This window comes from Mercenaria mercenaria, chromosome 6, assembly GCF_021730395.1.
Source record: "Mercenaria mercenaria strain notata chromosome 6, MADL_Memer_1, whole genome shotgun sequence".
NCBI classification, from domain to species: domain Eukaryota; kingdom Metazoa; phylum Mollusca; class Bivalvia; order Venerida; family Veneridae; genus Mercenaria; species Mercenaria mercenaria.
The window spans coordinates 67581103-67593217 of NC_069366.1; the positions used below are offsets into that span (position 1 = coordinate 67581103).

Below are 12115 nucleotides of genomic sequence, written 5' to 3' on the forward strand. Positions count from 1 at the left end.
CTTAAATACCTACGACTGAAAGTGTTTTGGAATAGATAAGCGCCACATAGTTGTTTTCATTACAAATTTTATCTTGAATAATGGCTTCATTATCCTATCTTATCAACGAGAACTTTATTCACAGATTTTCATCGAATATTGAGAAGTCAAATCTTCCAAAAGCTTTTCTATGAACATTGAAAAAGCGCCCCGTAAAGACATTCGGCAATTTCCGTGTGAATACGTATTCTTGTACGCTCTTTCGGCATCCATCGGCTAATACAGAGTTTTGCATTAAAACCGGAGAATGCGTTAACCGGACGGAAAATACCGAGTGTTAGTTCGGGTTCACTACCTTCAGAATTTGGCTTAGCTCTGTGAACGCCGTTTCTATAAATATATATTTGAAACTGAATTTTAATAAAAAAAAAAAAAAGGAAGGAAAAATGGGACCGAAATGTCGGTTTCAAAACGATTCCAGTTTAGACTGATACTTTTTTGTAGTTGTGTCATATTGAATGCTTTACATAGGTGTAGGTCAAACGTTATTTGGTATACAAGTCAAAATTAACAAAGTATGTTCCTCTTGTTTATTATTACCAGTGTGTTCTTGTATTCATTCATTTCTTATTTGAACAGAGAAATTCCATGACTGTCTAGCATTACTACAGAATACCTCATTAATCTTCTATTGTTTATCTGATGCAAACAATTCAACAACACCTATGAAAGCAACAATAAAACAACCGTTACATGCATTTTGGAGAACTTATAACGGTTATAAAATTGCAATGCAAAACAAAGAGGTAGACATTATACGCATTTTGGAAGTTTCAAACGCTTGTTTCTGAAGCTGATTATGAACGCGGAGCATCCAGGAAAAGAAAAGAAAAGCAGTTACCAAAAGATTTCAAAGTTGATATAAATTCTGTATTATTTATAACATCTAATTACGTACATACTACGGGTCTGTATTAACTGACCATCCGTGGCAATAAATGGAATAGGTATGAAAATGGGAGTCAGGCACGAGTCGAGTCTCCTTAATTATCATACTTACCCCACGCGTTCTCGAGGAACAACTAACTATGATTTATCTATCACTTATTTATAACCAAACCGATTCGTAAATCTTTCCGCCGTCCATAGTAGTATAGGGAAACACCACGTGACTATTACTACTATTTCTACTTTTGTCAAATGTATCTACTGTAACAGTATATTGACATCAACGCTCCTTATTGACCCACAACGTTCTTTCATTTTCTTGCACAGCAATGTCTACAGATAATTAATTCATTTATTCCAACATTCTTTAAGGGTGGAGGTAGTTCTATGAAATACTGTATACCTACCCTTTTGTATTGCCTTGAGATTTTGTAATAAAGTTTTTCTTTCTGTCTGTTTGTTTTAATTTATCGACAACGTAAATGCCAGAAAATTATACGACTTTTGCATTATGGCAGTATCATTGAACTTTTATATCTATTTTACGACACCGATTGGAAGTATATACAAATGTACTGATATCGTAGTTATTAAAATAGCTCAATTTCCAGGTTGAATCTAAATCTTTCCAGTAAATGATCGAACTATTTTACTGAATATTACATTACCATCTGTTTTATTTCAAGTAAAGGTTCTTATGTTTAATTGATTACTTAAGAGAGCTGACAGGAAGTCCTTAAACGTTTAACAAAATTAATTATAAACGTTTGTAAAGAGTTATCAGGTGGATTTTAATAGACTTTGGGTACTTGAGAATTTAATCATTATTCCTTCTCTTGAGAAGGAATATTCCAGTTTAATAATTCACACTTGACTGAGCTACTGGTACCTAAAGCTGTTGTCATTACAAGCCGGTGTAATGAAGTATTTCGACCCCCATAAAATAACGACCCCCGGTCATTATTCTAAAGAAAATGTGACTCCTTTCCTGTAAAATATTGACTCCCCTTATAAAAAACTGACTCCCTTTGAAAACTCTATAGAATAACGACCCCCGGTCATTATTCTATAGAAAAACTGACCCCTCCAAGTAAAATACTGACTCCCTAAAGCTGACTCCCTTCGAATCTCATAGAATAACGACCCCGGTTATTATTCTATAGAAAAAGTGACTCCTTCCATGTAAAACACTCACAGCCGAAATTACTACATTCGAACTCTCATACAATATCGATTCCCGGACGTTATTCTATTTAAAAAAGTTACTCTTTCCGTGTAAAACACCGGCTCCTAAAAAGACTTTCAACGATAATATCTATTAAAAAGTGATCCCCACCAAACCTAACAGACAATTTTACTAGATCTACAACTCTAATACCCTCCATTGCCAATAGTTAACATTTTGATTGTACTACTACTACTGGTGCCGCTACTTCTATTGCTATTACTACATGTACTTCTTCTTCTTCTTCTGCTACTACTACTACTACTGCTACTTCTACTATTACTACTACAACTGCTACTACTGATACTACTATACCTGCTTCCACTAATACGTCGTGTACATCTACCTCTTCTTCTCCTGCTGCTGTTGTTGCTGTCACTTATTCCTCTGCTGCTGCTGCTGCTGCTACTGCAACTGCCACTACCATTGCCACTACCACTACTACTACTACTACTACTACTACTACTTTCTATTGTTGCCGCTACCGTACTTTACTGCCACTGCTAAGTATTGCAACTTCTATTAATACTAAGTTCTATGCTAGCAGTTTCTTGTGCAGTTTTCTTCTGAAGAATTACTTCATACCTAAGTTTGTAGGGATTATTGACACTGGTGTGTTTTGTGAACGTATTGTGAATTGTTATTTTCCTGAAAAAAATGTATACATCAAGATACAGCGTCTAGAAATAGAATCCCTTTTCCCGTTGCGGAATGCTCTGATTTCTGTGTCAAGTGATAGTATCTGAGGCTAATGGTCAAACGGAAGGACGGACGGACGGACGGACGGACAAGGGCAAATCTATATGCCCCCCCTCCCCCGAGTGGGGGCATAAAATGCAGCAATTAGGCCTTAGATACATGAGTTTTCACTAAATTTGACCAAATGACCGGGGGTCGTTTTTTTTATGAGAGTCAATATTCTTCGTGAGGTTCAGTTTACTTCACGTGGGGGAGTCATAATACTATGATCTGGAGGTCATAATACTATGACCGGGGGGGTCACTTTTTCTATAAAATAATGACCGGGGGGTCATTATTCTATGGGGGTCGAAATACTTCATTACACCGGCCAATAAAACTCCGTGACCTTAGAAATAACCTGTGACGTTAAACTATTCTTTCTCAATTGGGGGGAATCCATGGGTTACACAATACTAAACCCCGATGATGATTAACTGATTCTTTTATTTCCTCCTGAACATAACATATGTACATTCACCAGATAGACATATATCAGCAAATTTAAATGTAAACAACCAAATATTATCATTACCTTCAAATGCATGGTTAATATATGAAAACAAACCCCATTGCGACCCTCTTATAATTATGTGTAACAAATTCACACATGAATACTAGGTCAATTGTCTCAGTACCATATTTACTGTATTGAAAGAGGTAACAGATTTAATTTGTTGTTGGATTTAACAATTTATGTTAAATAACTAGCGTAAATACTTACCTGATATTTTTTGCAGTATAAAACAGACATTGCAACCAAACTTTACAAGATGGTCATTTTATATTTATATAGATGAGCCCTAGAAGGAACTTTTGGTATGCTTTAACTTGTATCACATACAATTCAAGGTTTTGATTCTCTTTATGGAGGATTTTTCACGCAAAGCCAAAGTTTGAGAGTTTGTATAAAGATCCAGAAGGAATATAAATATTCTAGAACCACGTCTCTCTCACATGAAACGCCAATTAGTTTATATATCGGATATCTATCGAAAATACATATCGAAAGTAAAATTGATAAACAATGAGGACATTACAAACAAATAAGTGTACATAGTATTAACCTTTACCTTGTCAAATTTCTAAAATGGACTGGTCCATCATTTGATTTGGGCAGTACCACTTATAATTCGACAGGGTGTTCACTGAACATTTACTGACAGAATAAAGAACAGTGCAGACGAACATTAGCCTGCACTATGTTAATGGTTTTATTTTCTTCTAAACAGCACAGCTACTGGTACGAGATGTTCAGGGTATTTGGTTGGCCTCATCAGCAAGTAATTATGTAATACAATTGCTTAAGAATGTTCCACTTTGTATTGACGTTTTGATTGTCGTTCATTTGTTCCTGAAGTATAAATCTAATTTGTATTTTGATAAACCTTATGAAATTAGTTGCTCAGGTTTGCAAAAGAAAGCGTTTGCTACTTTCATAATGTTAATGAAAATCTCCGCCAATGTCAGCTGCTAACAGCTCATTTTTACCTTCAGTCGTCTTCAGTATTCTTAATTATAAGTTTACGTCTAGCCCTGTACTGGGCTAGCAAGAATTATCATTCGAGTTGTATGCAGTTAATTAGGATTATGCTTTTTTGTTAATTATTTATCTAAAGTCCTAGGCAGGAACATTAGAGGTCAAGATTGATTTCATACTGAGCATTTTTGTTGTTGTTGTTGTTGCTTTCTGATTTGTTTGTAATTGTGACTGTTTTATAACGTCAACAGGAAACTAAATTATACGGGAACATTCTTTATACAATTATCTTTGACTGCATTATCATTCGTCCATTCCACGGAAATATTTTACCACTTTTATTAATATTACTGTTAAATTTCATTTTATGGTGAACTTAAAAGCACTGCTTTAAAGCTAATGATGTACTCCAAAGTTCTTTTTTTTTTCTTTCAGAGATACGCCTATGTAAGATTACATAATAAATGCAAATGAGATTCCATGAGAGGCATAATATAAACTTTCTGACAGCTCCTCAGATATAAAGTAGATTTATGAATATTAATTTAATAAAGCTAATAACTAGAAATTGAAGTACTATTCAACCAATATTCAGTCAATCAAGGCCTACTTTACTTGCAATGATTTGATAAAGTACAGCTATTAAATGTTTTAGTTGTTTTTCGGCGAATGCCGTACTTAGAACGAATTCGTGATCTGGACCGACGCATGCCACGTGACTTAAGTTTGCAAATCAGACTGCTTGATAACGCATTATAGATAACTTATCGAAATGAAAGATTTATGCAACACTATCTGATTGGATGAGAGTGTCAATTATTTTCACCCTGTTGATTGTGCAATGTTGGGAGAAATGTCAGACAAAGCGTTTATCTTTAACGCTGTTTACAGTTTTTCGGCGACGCCGTCTAAATTCGTTTTCGTTTTCCTATGCCACGTGACTTCAGTTTGCCAATCAAACTACTTGATAACGCATTATAGATAATTTATCAAAACGGAAGATTTATGCAACACTCTGCCTGATTGGACGAGAGTGTCAATTTCTTTCACTCTGTTGACTGTGCTACGCTGAGTGAAATGTAGACAAAGCGTTTATCCTAAACGACGCTGCTCACAGTTTTAAAGTCAACTTTGGCTCAGTATATTTAGCAAGAATATTGATATATCTCAAAATAATAAGTAAGTTTAATAAATATGATAAAAACCTGTTCAAATACCAACATATATCAAATTAAAGAAAGAGCTGAATACGGTCTGCGTATCACATGAATAAGGGTGTGATAAGAGTCTTTTATGTAGAGGAGTGCTTTTTAAAAGATTTTCCTTGTTACAATTGTCGTCTGTATATGAAAAGGTTTCTTGCTTTTGTGACTTATTCAGTTTGCATATTAAAATGAGTACTTGTTTGCGTTGATATATTTGTTACAAATTATTTAACTGATTTGTTATATATAAAATTTTTTTTAGTATTGTATGCAAGTATTGAACTCAGTTGAAATCTGTTTCATTATATATATGCTATATAATGACTGAATCTCATTTTACACTGAAAAGAAGGTACGTTGCATACAGTTTATCTATGTGATATAACTACGGTCAAACTTTGCTTATGCGGTCAAAATTTGCTTATGAAACAGAAATATTGAAATAATAACAATTGTATGTTTTGCTTGAACTTCACTTTTTATAGGTGTGACGTCATTGTCCAAAGATTCACGAATAGCGAATATGCATTTGTTAAAGCGGCATCAGTTGGCCTATTTTAGAAATAAATAAAAATAATAAATAAAAAAATCCTTTAATTGATTTTTTCTCATGTATTCTGATCAAACTTGATTTGTAGCATCTTTATTAGGCCCGCAGCCAACTTTGTTCAGCTGGGACATTTGACCCCTTTTAGGGGCTGCTAGAGCTAAAACTAGAAATGCCTTTATACAGCGTCTCATGAACAGCTTGGTGGATCTTTGTCATACTTGGTCTGGAGCATCATTATAAGGTCCTCTTCCAAATTTATTTATATAGGAACTTGGGCCCTATTAGGGACCACTATAGCTAAAAGTAGATATGCCTTTCTTCGCATTAACCACTAAAATGTAATGGATTTTTATCAAACTCGATGTGTAACAATATCGTAAGGTCTCCTGCTATTTTGTTACAAATGGGGATAGGGATCAATTTAGCTAAAAATATAAACATGTTTAATGACCTCTTCTCATGAACCGCTTTATGAATCTTCATCGAACTACTGCTGTAATTATTCGTCTAAGGATAAACGAAACAAAATTGCAACCCTACGAAATCTTTGCGAAAAATTAAAAGAGAACTATTTAAATTGTTAAAGTGCAGTGTTTAGTTTTGCAATTTGAAAAATGTTAGATGAAAGATGAATGTTAGATGAAAAATTTATAAACTTCTTTCCTTATTACAATTCGCCGACCATCATTTTTAAAGATATTTCTTGTTTAAAGCTACGTTTCCTTCAGTATATTCAGCAAGAGTATTGATATATCTAAAACATGATAGGTAAGTTTAATACCTGTAAGAAAAACCTGTCCAAATACCAACATATCTCAATTTACAGAAAGAGCTGAAAATTGTGTGCGTATCACATGAATAAGTGTGTGATTACCCGATCGATTGAAATGCCTTCCAGACCACTCATGTAGTTATTCGTCGTAGAATAAACGAAGCAAAAAAATAATAGAGAACCATTTAAATGGCTAAAGTGTGGTGTTTAGTTTTGCTATTTTCAAAATATAAGATAGATGATAGAATAACAAATGATATGAAAAATTTGCCGACCATCTTTTTAAAAGATATTTCTTGTTACGTCTGATCACAAATTTGTTCAGATTTCAGTTAGTCAAAATGGCTATCATAAAACGGTACAGTACAAGACTATGACCGTTTTGAGACGTCAATTCCAGAATGAACAAGTTATGTCATTTTGACACGTGACATGGTGAGTGAAAAAGGTCGAAATTTATGTACCGATGTTTTCTGCTGATTAATCTACATTCTCTGAGGAATATTGCTCTTTGGTATTGACTAAGTGTTATTTAAACATATTTCCTGGAATATATCGACCGAGAATGCAGGCAAACCAGAAGAATAGCGGTGATAATTCGATTTTTCGTGGTGGATTTAGCTCGCAACGTGGGCGGGGAGGTGGTCACAGTCATGGCGGCCATAACACGAATGCGTGGCAGGTGCAAAACAACAAACGAAACAAACGTAAAAGACATTCAACCGGTGGTACGTACGAAACAAACATAACAACAGAACAATTTAAAGCATTGAGCATGGACGATAAATTAAACACCATATTTGATAGGCTAAATAAAATGGAACATATTGAGTCGAAAGTGCGAAATATAGAACATTCCGTGCAAAACTTGAACAATGAAAATAAAAGCACAAATTTTAGGTTAAAAATATTAGAATATAGAGCCATAGACAATGAAGTGAAAAATAGTAAACTAAATCTGGTTTTCCGTGGAATCAAGGAAGAACCCCATGAAGATTTAGAAAAGAAAACGTCAGACATTATCGCATTGTACCTTGAAATTGACACTTCAAAAATATTTGTAAACAACGTATATCGGGTAGGATTATCTAGTGACTCGCTGTGCCGCCCTATTATAGTCTGTTTCCAAAATGAAAATGATATCGAACTGATTCTTCGCAATGCGTACAAGCTGAAAGGTTCTGAGTACGGGATAAATAGGGACTATCCTAGAGAAATAGTTCAAGCACGCTCAAAATTATGGAAACGCTATAAGACTGAGAAATCCAGAAATCCGAGAGGAACTGTTGTCATTGGATACCCGGCAAAACTTGTAGTTAAACGGAAGGTAATACAAGACGAATTCCCGGATTGGAAATACGTGATGCGGGCTGCGAGAGGCTCGCGCTTGGAACCGTCTAATCCAGAAACTGCACGTGCGGAACGTATAACCAAACAGAAACACGTGACAAAGGGCACTGCTCCGGTGTCCACTTCGAACATGTTCAGGGCACTTTCTGCTGAGTCGGTGCAATCGGACTCTAGCACGGAAGGCTACAATTCTGTCCGTGAAACCACCTCTTCGGACAAAAGTGAGACGGAGTTGGATGACTATAGTCAGTCCATGCTCCGAATGCAGGCTCAGTTCGACTCCAGCTCGGGTCGTAGATCGGGAAACTCCGCCGGGGCTACTGGTGGACCCGGTGACCAATCAAAGCCGAGTTCCACTTCCAATGCTATGGGCTAGGTCAGCGGAGGGAATAGCGACCGTGTGACGTGTAAACAACAGACTGCTATGAACAAAAGTGGTAAAACATTGAATGAATCGAACGGTACTTTACATACTTTAAGCATTGCTGCTCTTAATGTCTGTGGCCTTAAGAGGCGTTCTTTATACCCAGAATTTGTTAATTTAGTTAAAAGTCATGATATATTTTTACTATCAGAAACAAAAGTGGATGAGCATGATATTATTGATATTGACGGATATACCTTTTTTAGTAAACCTCGTAAACAAAAATATATTAGAAAAAGTGGTGGGGTCGGTGTATTGATAAAGGACAGTGTTGCCAAATATGTTGATACTATTGATAGCAATTCTGAATATATAATGTGGATAAAACTAAAACCTCAATGTACAAACTTAGAAACAGATATTGTTTTGGGTATTGTATATGTACCTCCGATGCATTCTAGGTTTTATAATGATGACGAATTTGAGTTGTTTGAATCTGATATTTTTGTAATATGTACCGAATATGAACATGTTTATATTTCTGGCGATTTTAATGCCCAAACGGCAGAAATGCAAGACTACACTAAAAATGACGATTTTTTGTCAGACTTTTTTCATTTTGACAATGATACCATAAGCTTTTTTGATCAAAGGTCCAAAATGGAAAACAGTGGAATTTCATTAGAGAGAAAATCGCATGATAAGAAGATAAATAATCATGGCTACAAACTTATAGACCTGTGCAAAATTAATAATGTATTTATTATTAATGGAAGGCTGGGAAATAAGCCAAGTAACCTAACCTTCCGAAATGTCTCATTAATTGATTATCTGTTATCTTCAATTTCTGCATATAAATTTTTGTACGAATTTAATGTGACTAATGTAGACAGTTTGATGTCAGATGGGCATTCACTAATTACCTTTAAACTCATAATTAATCAAAAGATAACGCATGATAAAAGCATGAGTAAACCAAAAATCCCAAAATGGGATCAAACATTATCCCATACTTTCAATGAAAATATTAGTTTTGAGGATATAACTGCAGCTGTATCTCAAATGCAAGCGAGCAATCCTGATGATGTAGATCAAAACATGATCGATAATGTTACCTCTAAATTGTCAGACATATTCATACAAAGCGCCCAAAAAACATTCCCCGATAATAAGTCAAGAAATAAAGCGTTTAAAAGTAACTACAAAAAGCCATGGTATGGTACTGAGTGTGACAAAGCACGAAAAACTTATAACAAGGCTAGAAAAAAATATACTAAGCACCCATCAGAGTACAATAAACTTCATGCAAAAAGTACATGTAAAAAGTATAAAAATACAATGAACATGTATATAAATAAATACAATAAAAATAACCAAAATAAATTAAGGAAAATGCATACAAAGCAACCAAAAGAATATTGGAAGTTCCTTAATACTGTAAAATCGAAAAGCAAAAGGGCTGAAATGCCATCACTTGATTCCATGTATAATTATTTTAAGGATACTAATAATAACCAATACTATGATATGGATGACAGCGATATTCTTAATAATTTAAACATTAGTGATGACGATAATTTATTAAACGCATATATAAGTCGGGAAGAAATTGTTATTTGTATAAATAATTTAAACAATGGTAAGTCTCCCGGCCTGGATAGTATAATTAACGAATATATTAAATCTACTAAGGAGAAAATGTTACCTCTGTATATTGCTTTATTTAACCTCATACTTAAAACAGGTATAATACCGAGAAGCTGGACTGAAGGGGTCATTATACCCATATACAAAAAAGGTGACCCATTAAACGCCGAAAATTATCGGCCAATCACGTTACTTTCATGTGTTAGTAAACTATTTACCTCTATACTAAATTTAAGATTGGGAAAGTTCCTTGACCAGAATAGCATCCTCTCGGAAAACCAAGCCGGTTTCAGGGCAAATTACTCCACTACGGACCACATATTCACTTTAAACTCCATCATTGAATTATTAAGGCATAGTAAAAAGCAAATATTTACATGCTTCATTGATTTCTCTCGAGCATTTGATTCCGTGTGGAGGGTAGGTCTGTGGAGGAAGTTGATAAAGTATAATGTAAATGGAAAGTTCTTCCGAGTAATACGAAATATGTACTCTAACATTAAGTCCTGTGTCTCTGATGGTAACACTAATTCACAATTTTTTCACAGCAATTGTGGGGTACGTCAAGGGGAGAATTTATCCCCTCTACTATTCTCCTTATTCCTAAATGACCTCGAAGAATATTTAGATCAAAAAGGCAACTCTGGAATCAAGATGCAAGATAATGAGAACGATCCTGTCACCTGGCTAAAAATAATAGTTTTACTTTATGCAGATGACACAGTTCTTGTCTCTGATAATGCTGATGACCTACAAAAATGCCTCAATGACTTTAATGATTATTGCAAAACCTGGAACTTGGTTGTAAATAAAGATAAAACTAAGATTATTGTCTTTGGTGCCAGAAATAATGCTAACTTCTCATTCAAAATTGATAATTCTACACTAGAAGTAGTTGATTCTTATAAATATTTAGGGTATGGTTTTCTAAATCTGGAAGCTTTCTAAATGCAAGAAAAAATCTCGCACAAACGTCTCGTAAAGCTATGTTCTTATTCTATAAAAGAATTAATAACCTTAATATACCTATTGATCTAATTCTTAAATTATTTGATCATACGATACTACCAATATTAACATACTCATCAGAAGTATGGGGTTATGAAAATTTATCAATGCTTAATAAAATTCATAATGAATTTTTGAGGAAGCTGTGCAATCTAAGAAAAAGTACTCCACAGTACATGCTTTTAGCTGAGTTTGGAAGGTATCCAATTGATATAACTGTAAAATGTAGAATGATAGGATTTTGGAATAGGCTAGTTACTGGTAAACAAGATAAACTCTCATACCAATTATATAAGTATATGCTTAATCTATCAAATTTCAAATCTAAATGGATCAACCACGTAAAAAATATCTTTGCTGAAACTGGAAGAATAGACATATGGCAAAACCAAGAGCAACTTGAAACAAAATCAATTAAATATATTATTAAAAAGATACTACTTGATCAAAACATTCAAAGTTGGCATGCATCTTTACAAAACTCATCAAAAGGTAAAAATTATGCCCTAATTAAGGATAAAATAGAATTAGAACCATACCTGATTAAACTAGATAAATCTGAAGGTAGGCTTTTAATCAAATTTCGAACTAGCAATACGTATTTTCCCAATGAAGTAGGTAGATGGGCCGGGTTAGCTGTTAATGAAAGGGAATGCCCGTGCTGTGATAGCTTGGAGACAGCTGATGAATATCACCTGCTACTTAAATGTACCTATTTTCATGCAGATAGAACAACCTATCTGAAACGCTATTATTATGAAAATACGAATGTGTACAAATTCAGTGAACTTCTAAACAACTCTTCCATTAAACAGTTAAGAAATGTATGTAAATTTATTAAAATACTCT

General features: G+C 34.3%; 1 protein-coding gene across 2 annotated transcripts in view; it reads left to right on the plus strand.

Annotated features, from left to right (window-relative positions):
- LOC123548523 (sodium-dependent noradrenaline transporter-like) overlaps window positions 1-12115 on the plus strand; it is a 214771-nt gene that overhangs the window by 145943 nt on the left and 56713 nt on the right. The gene's annotated exons all lie outside the window — the stretch shown is intronic.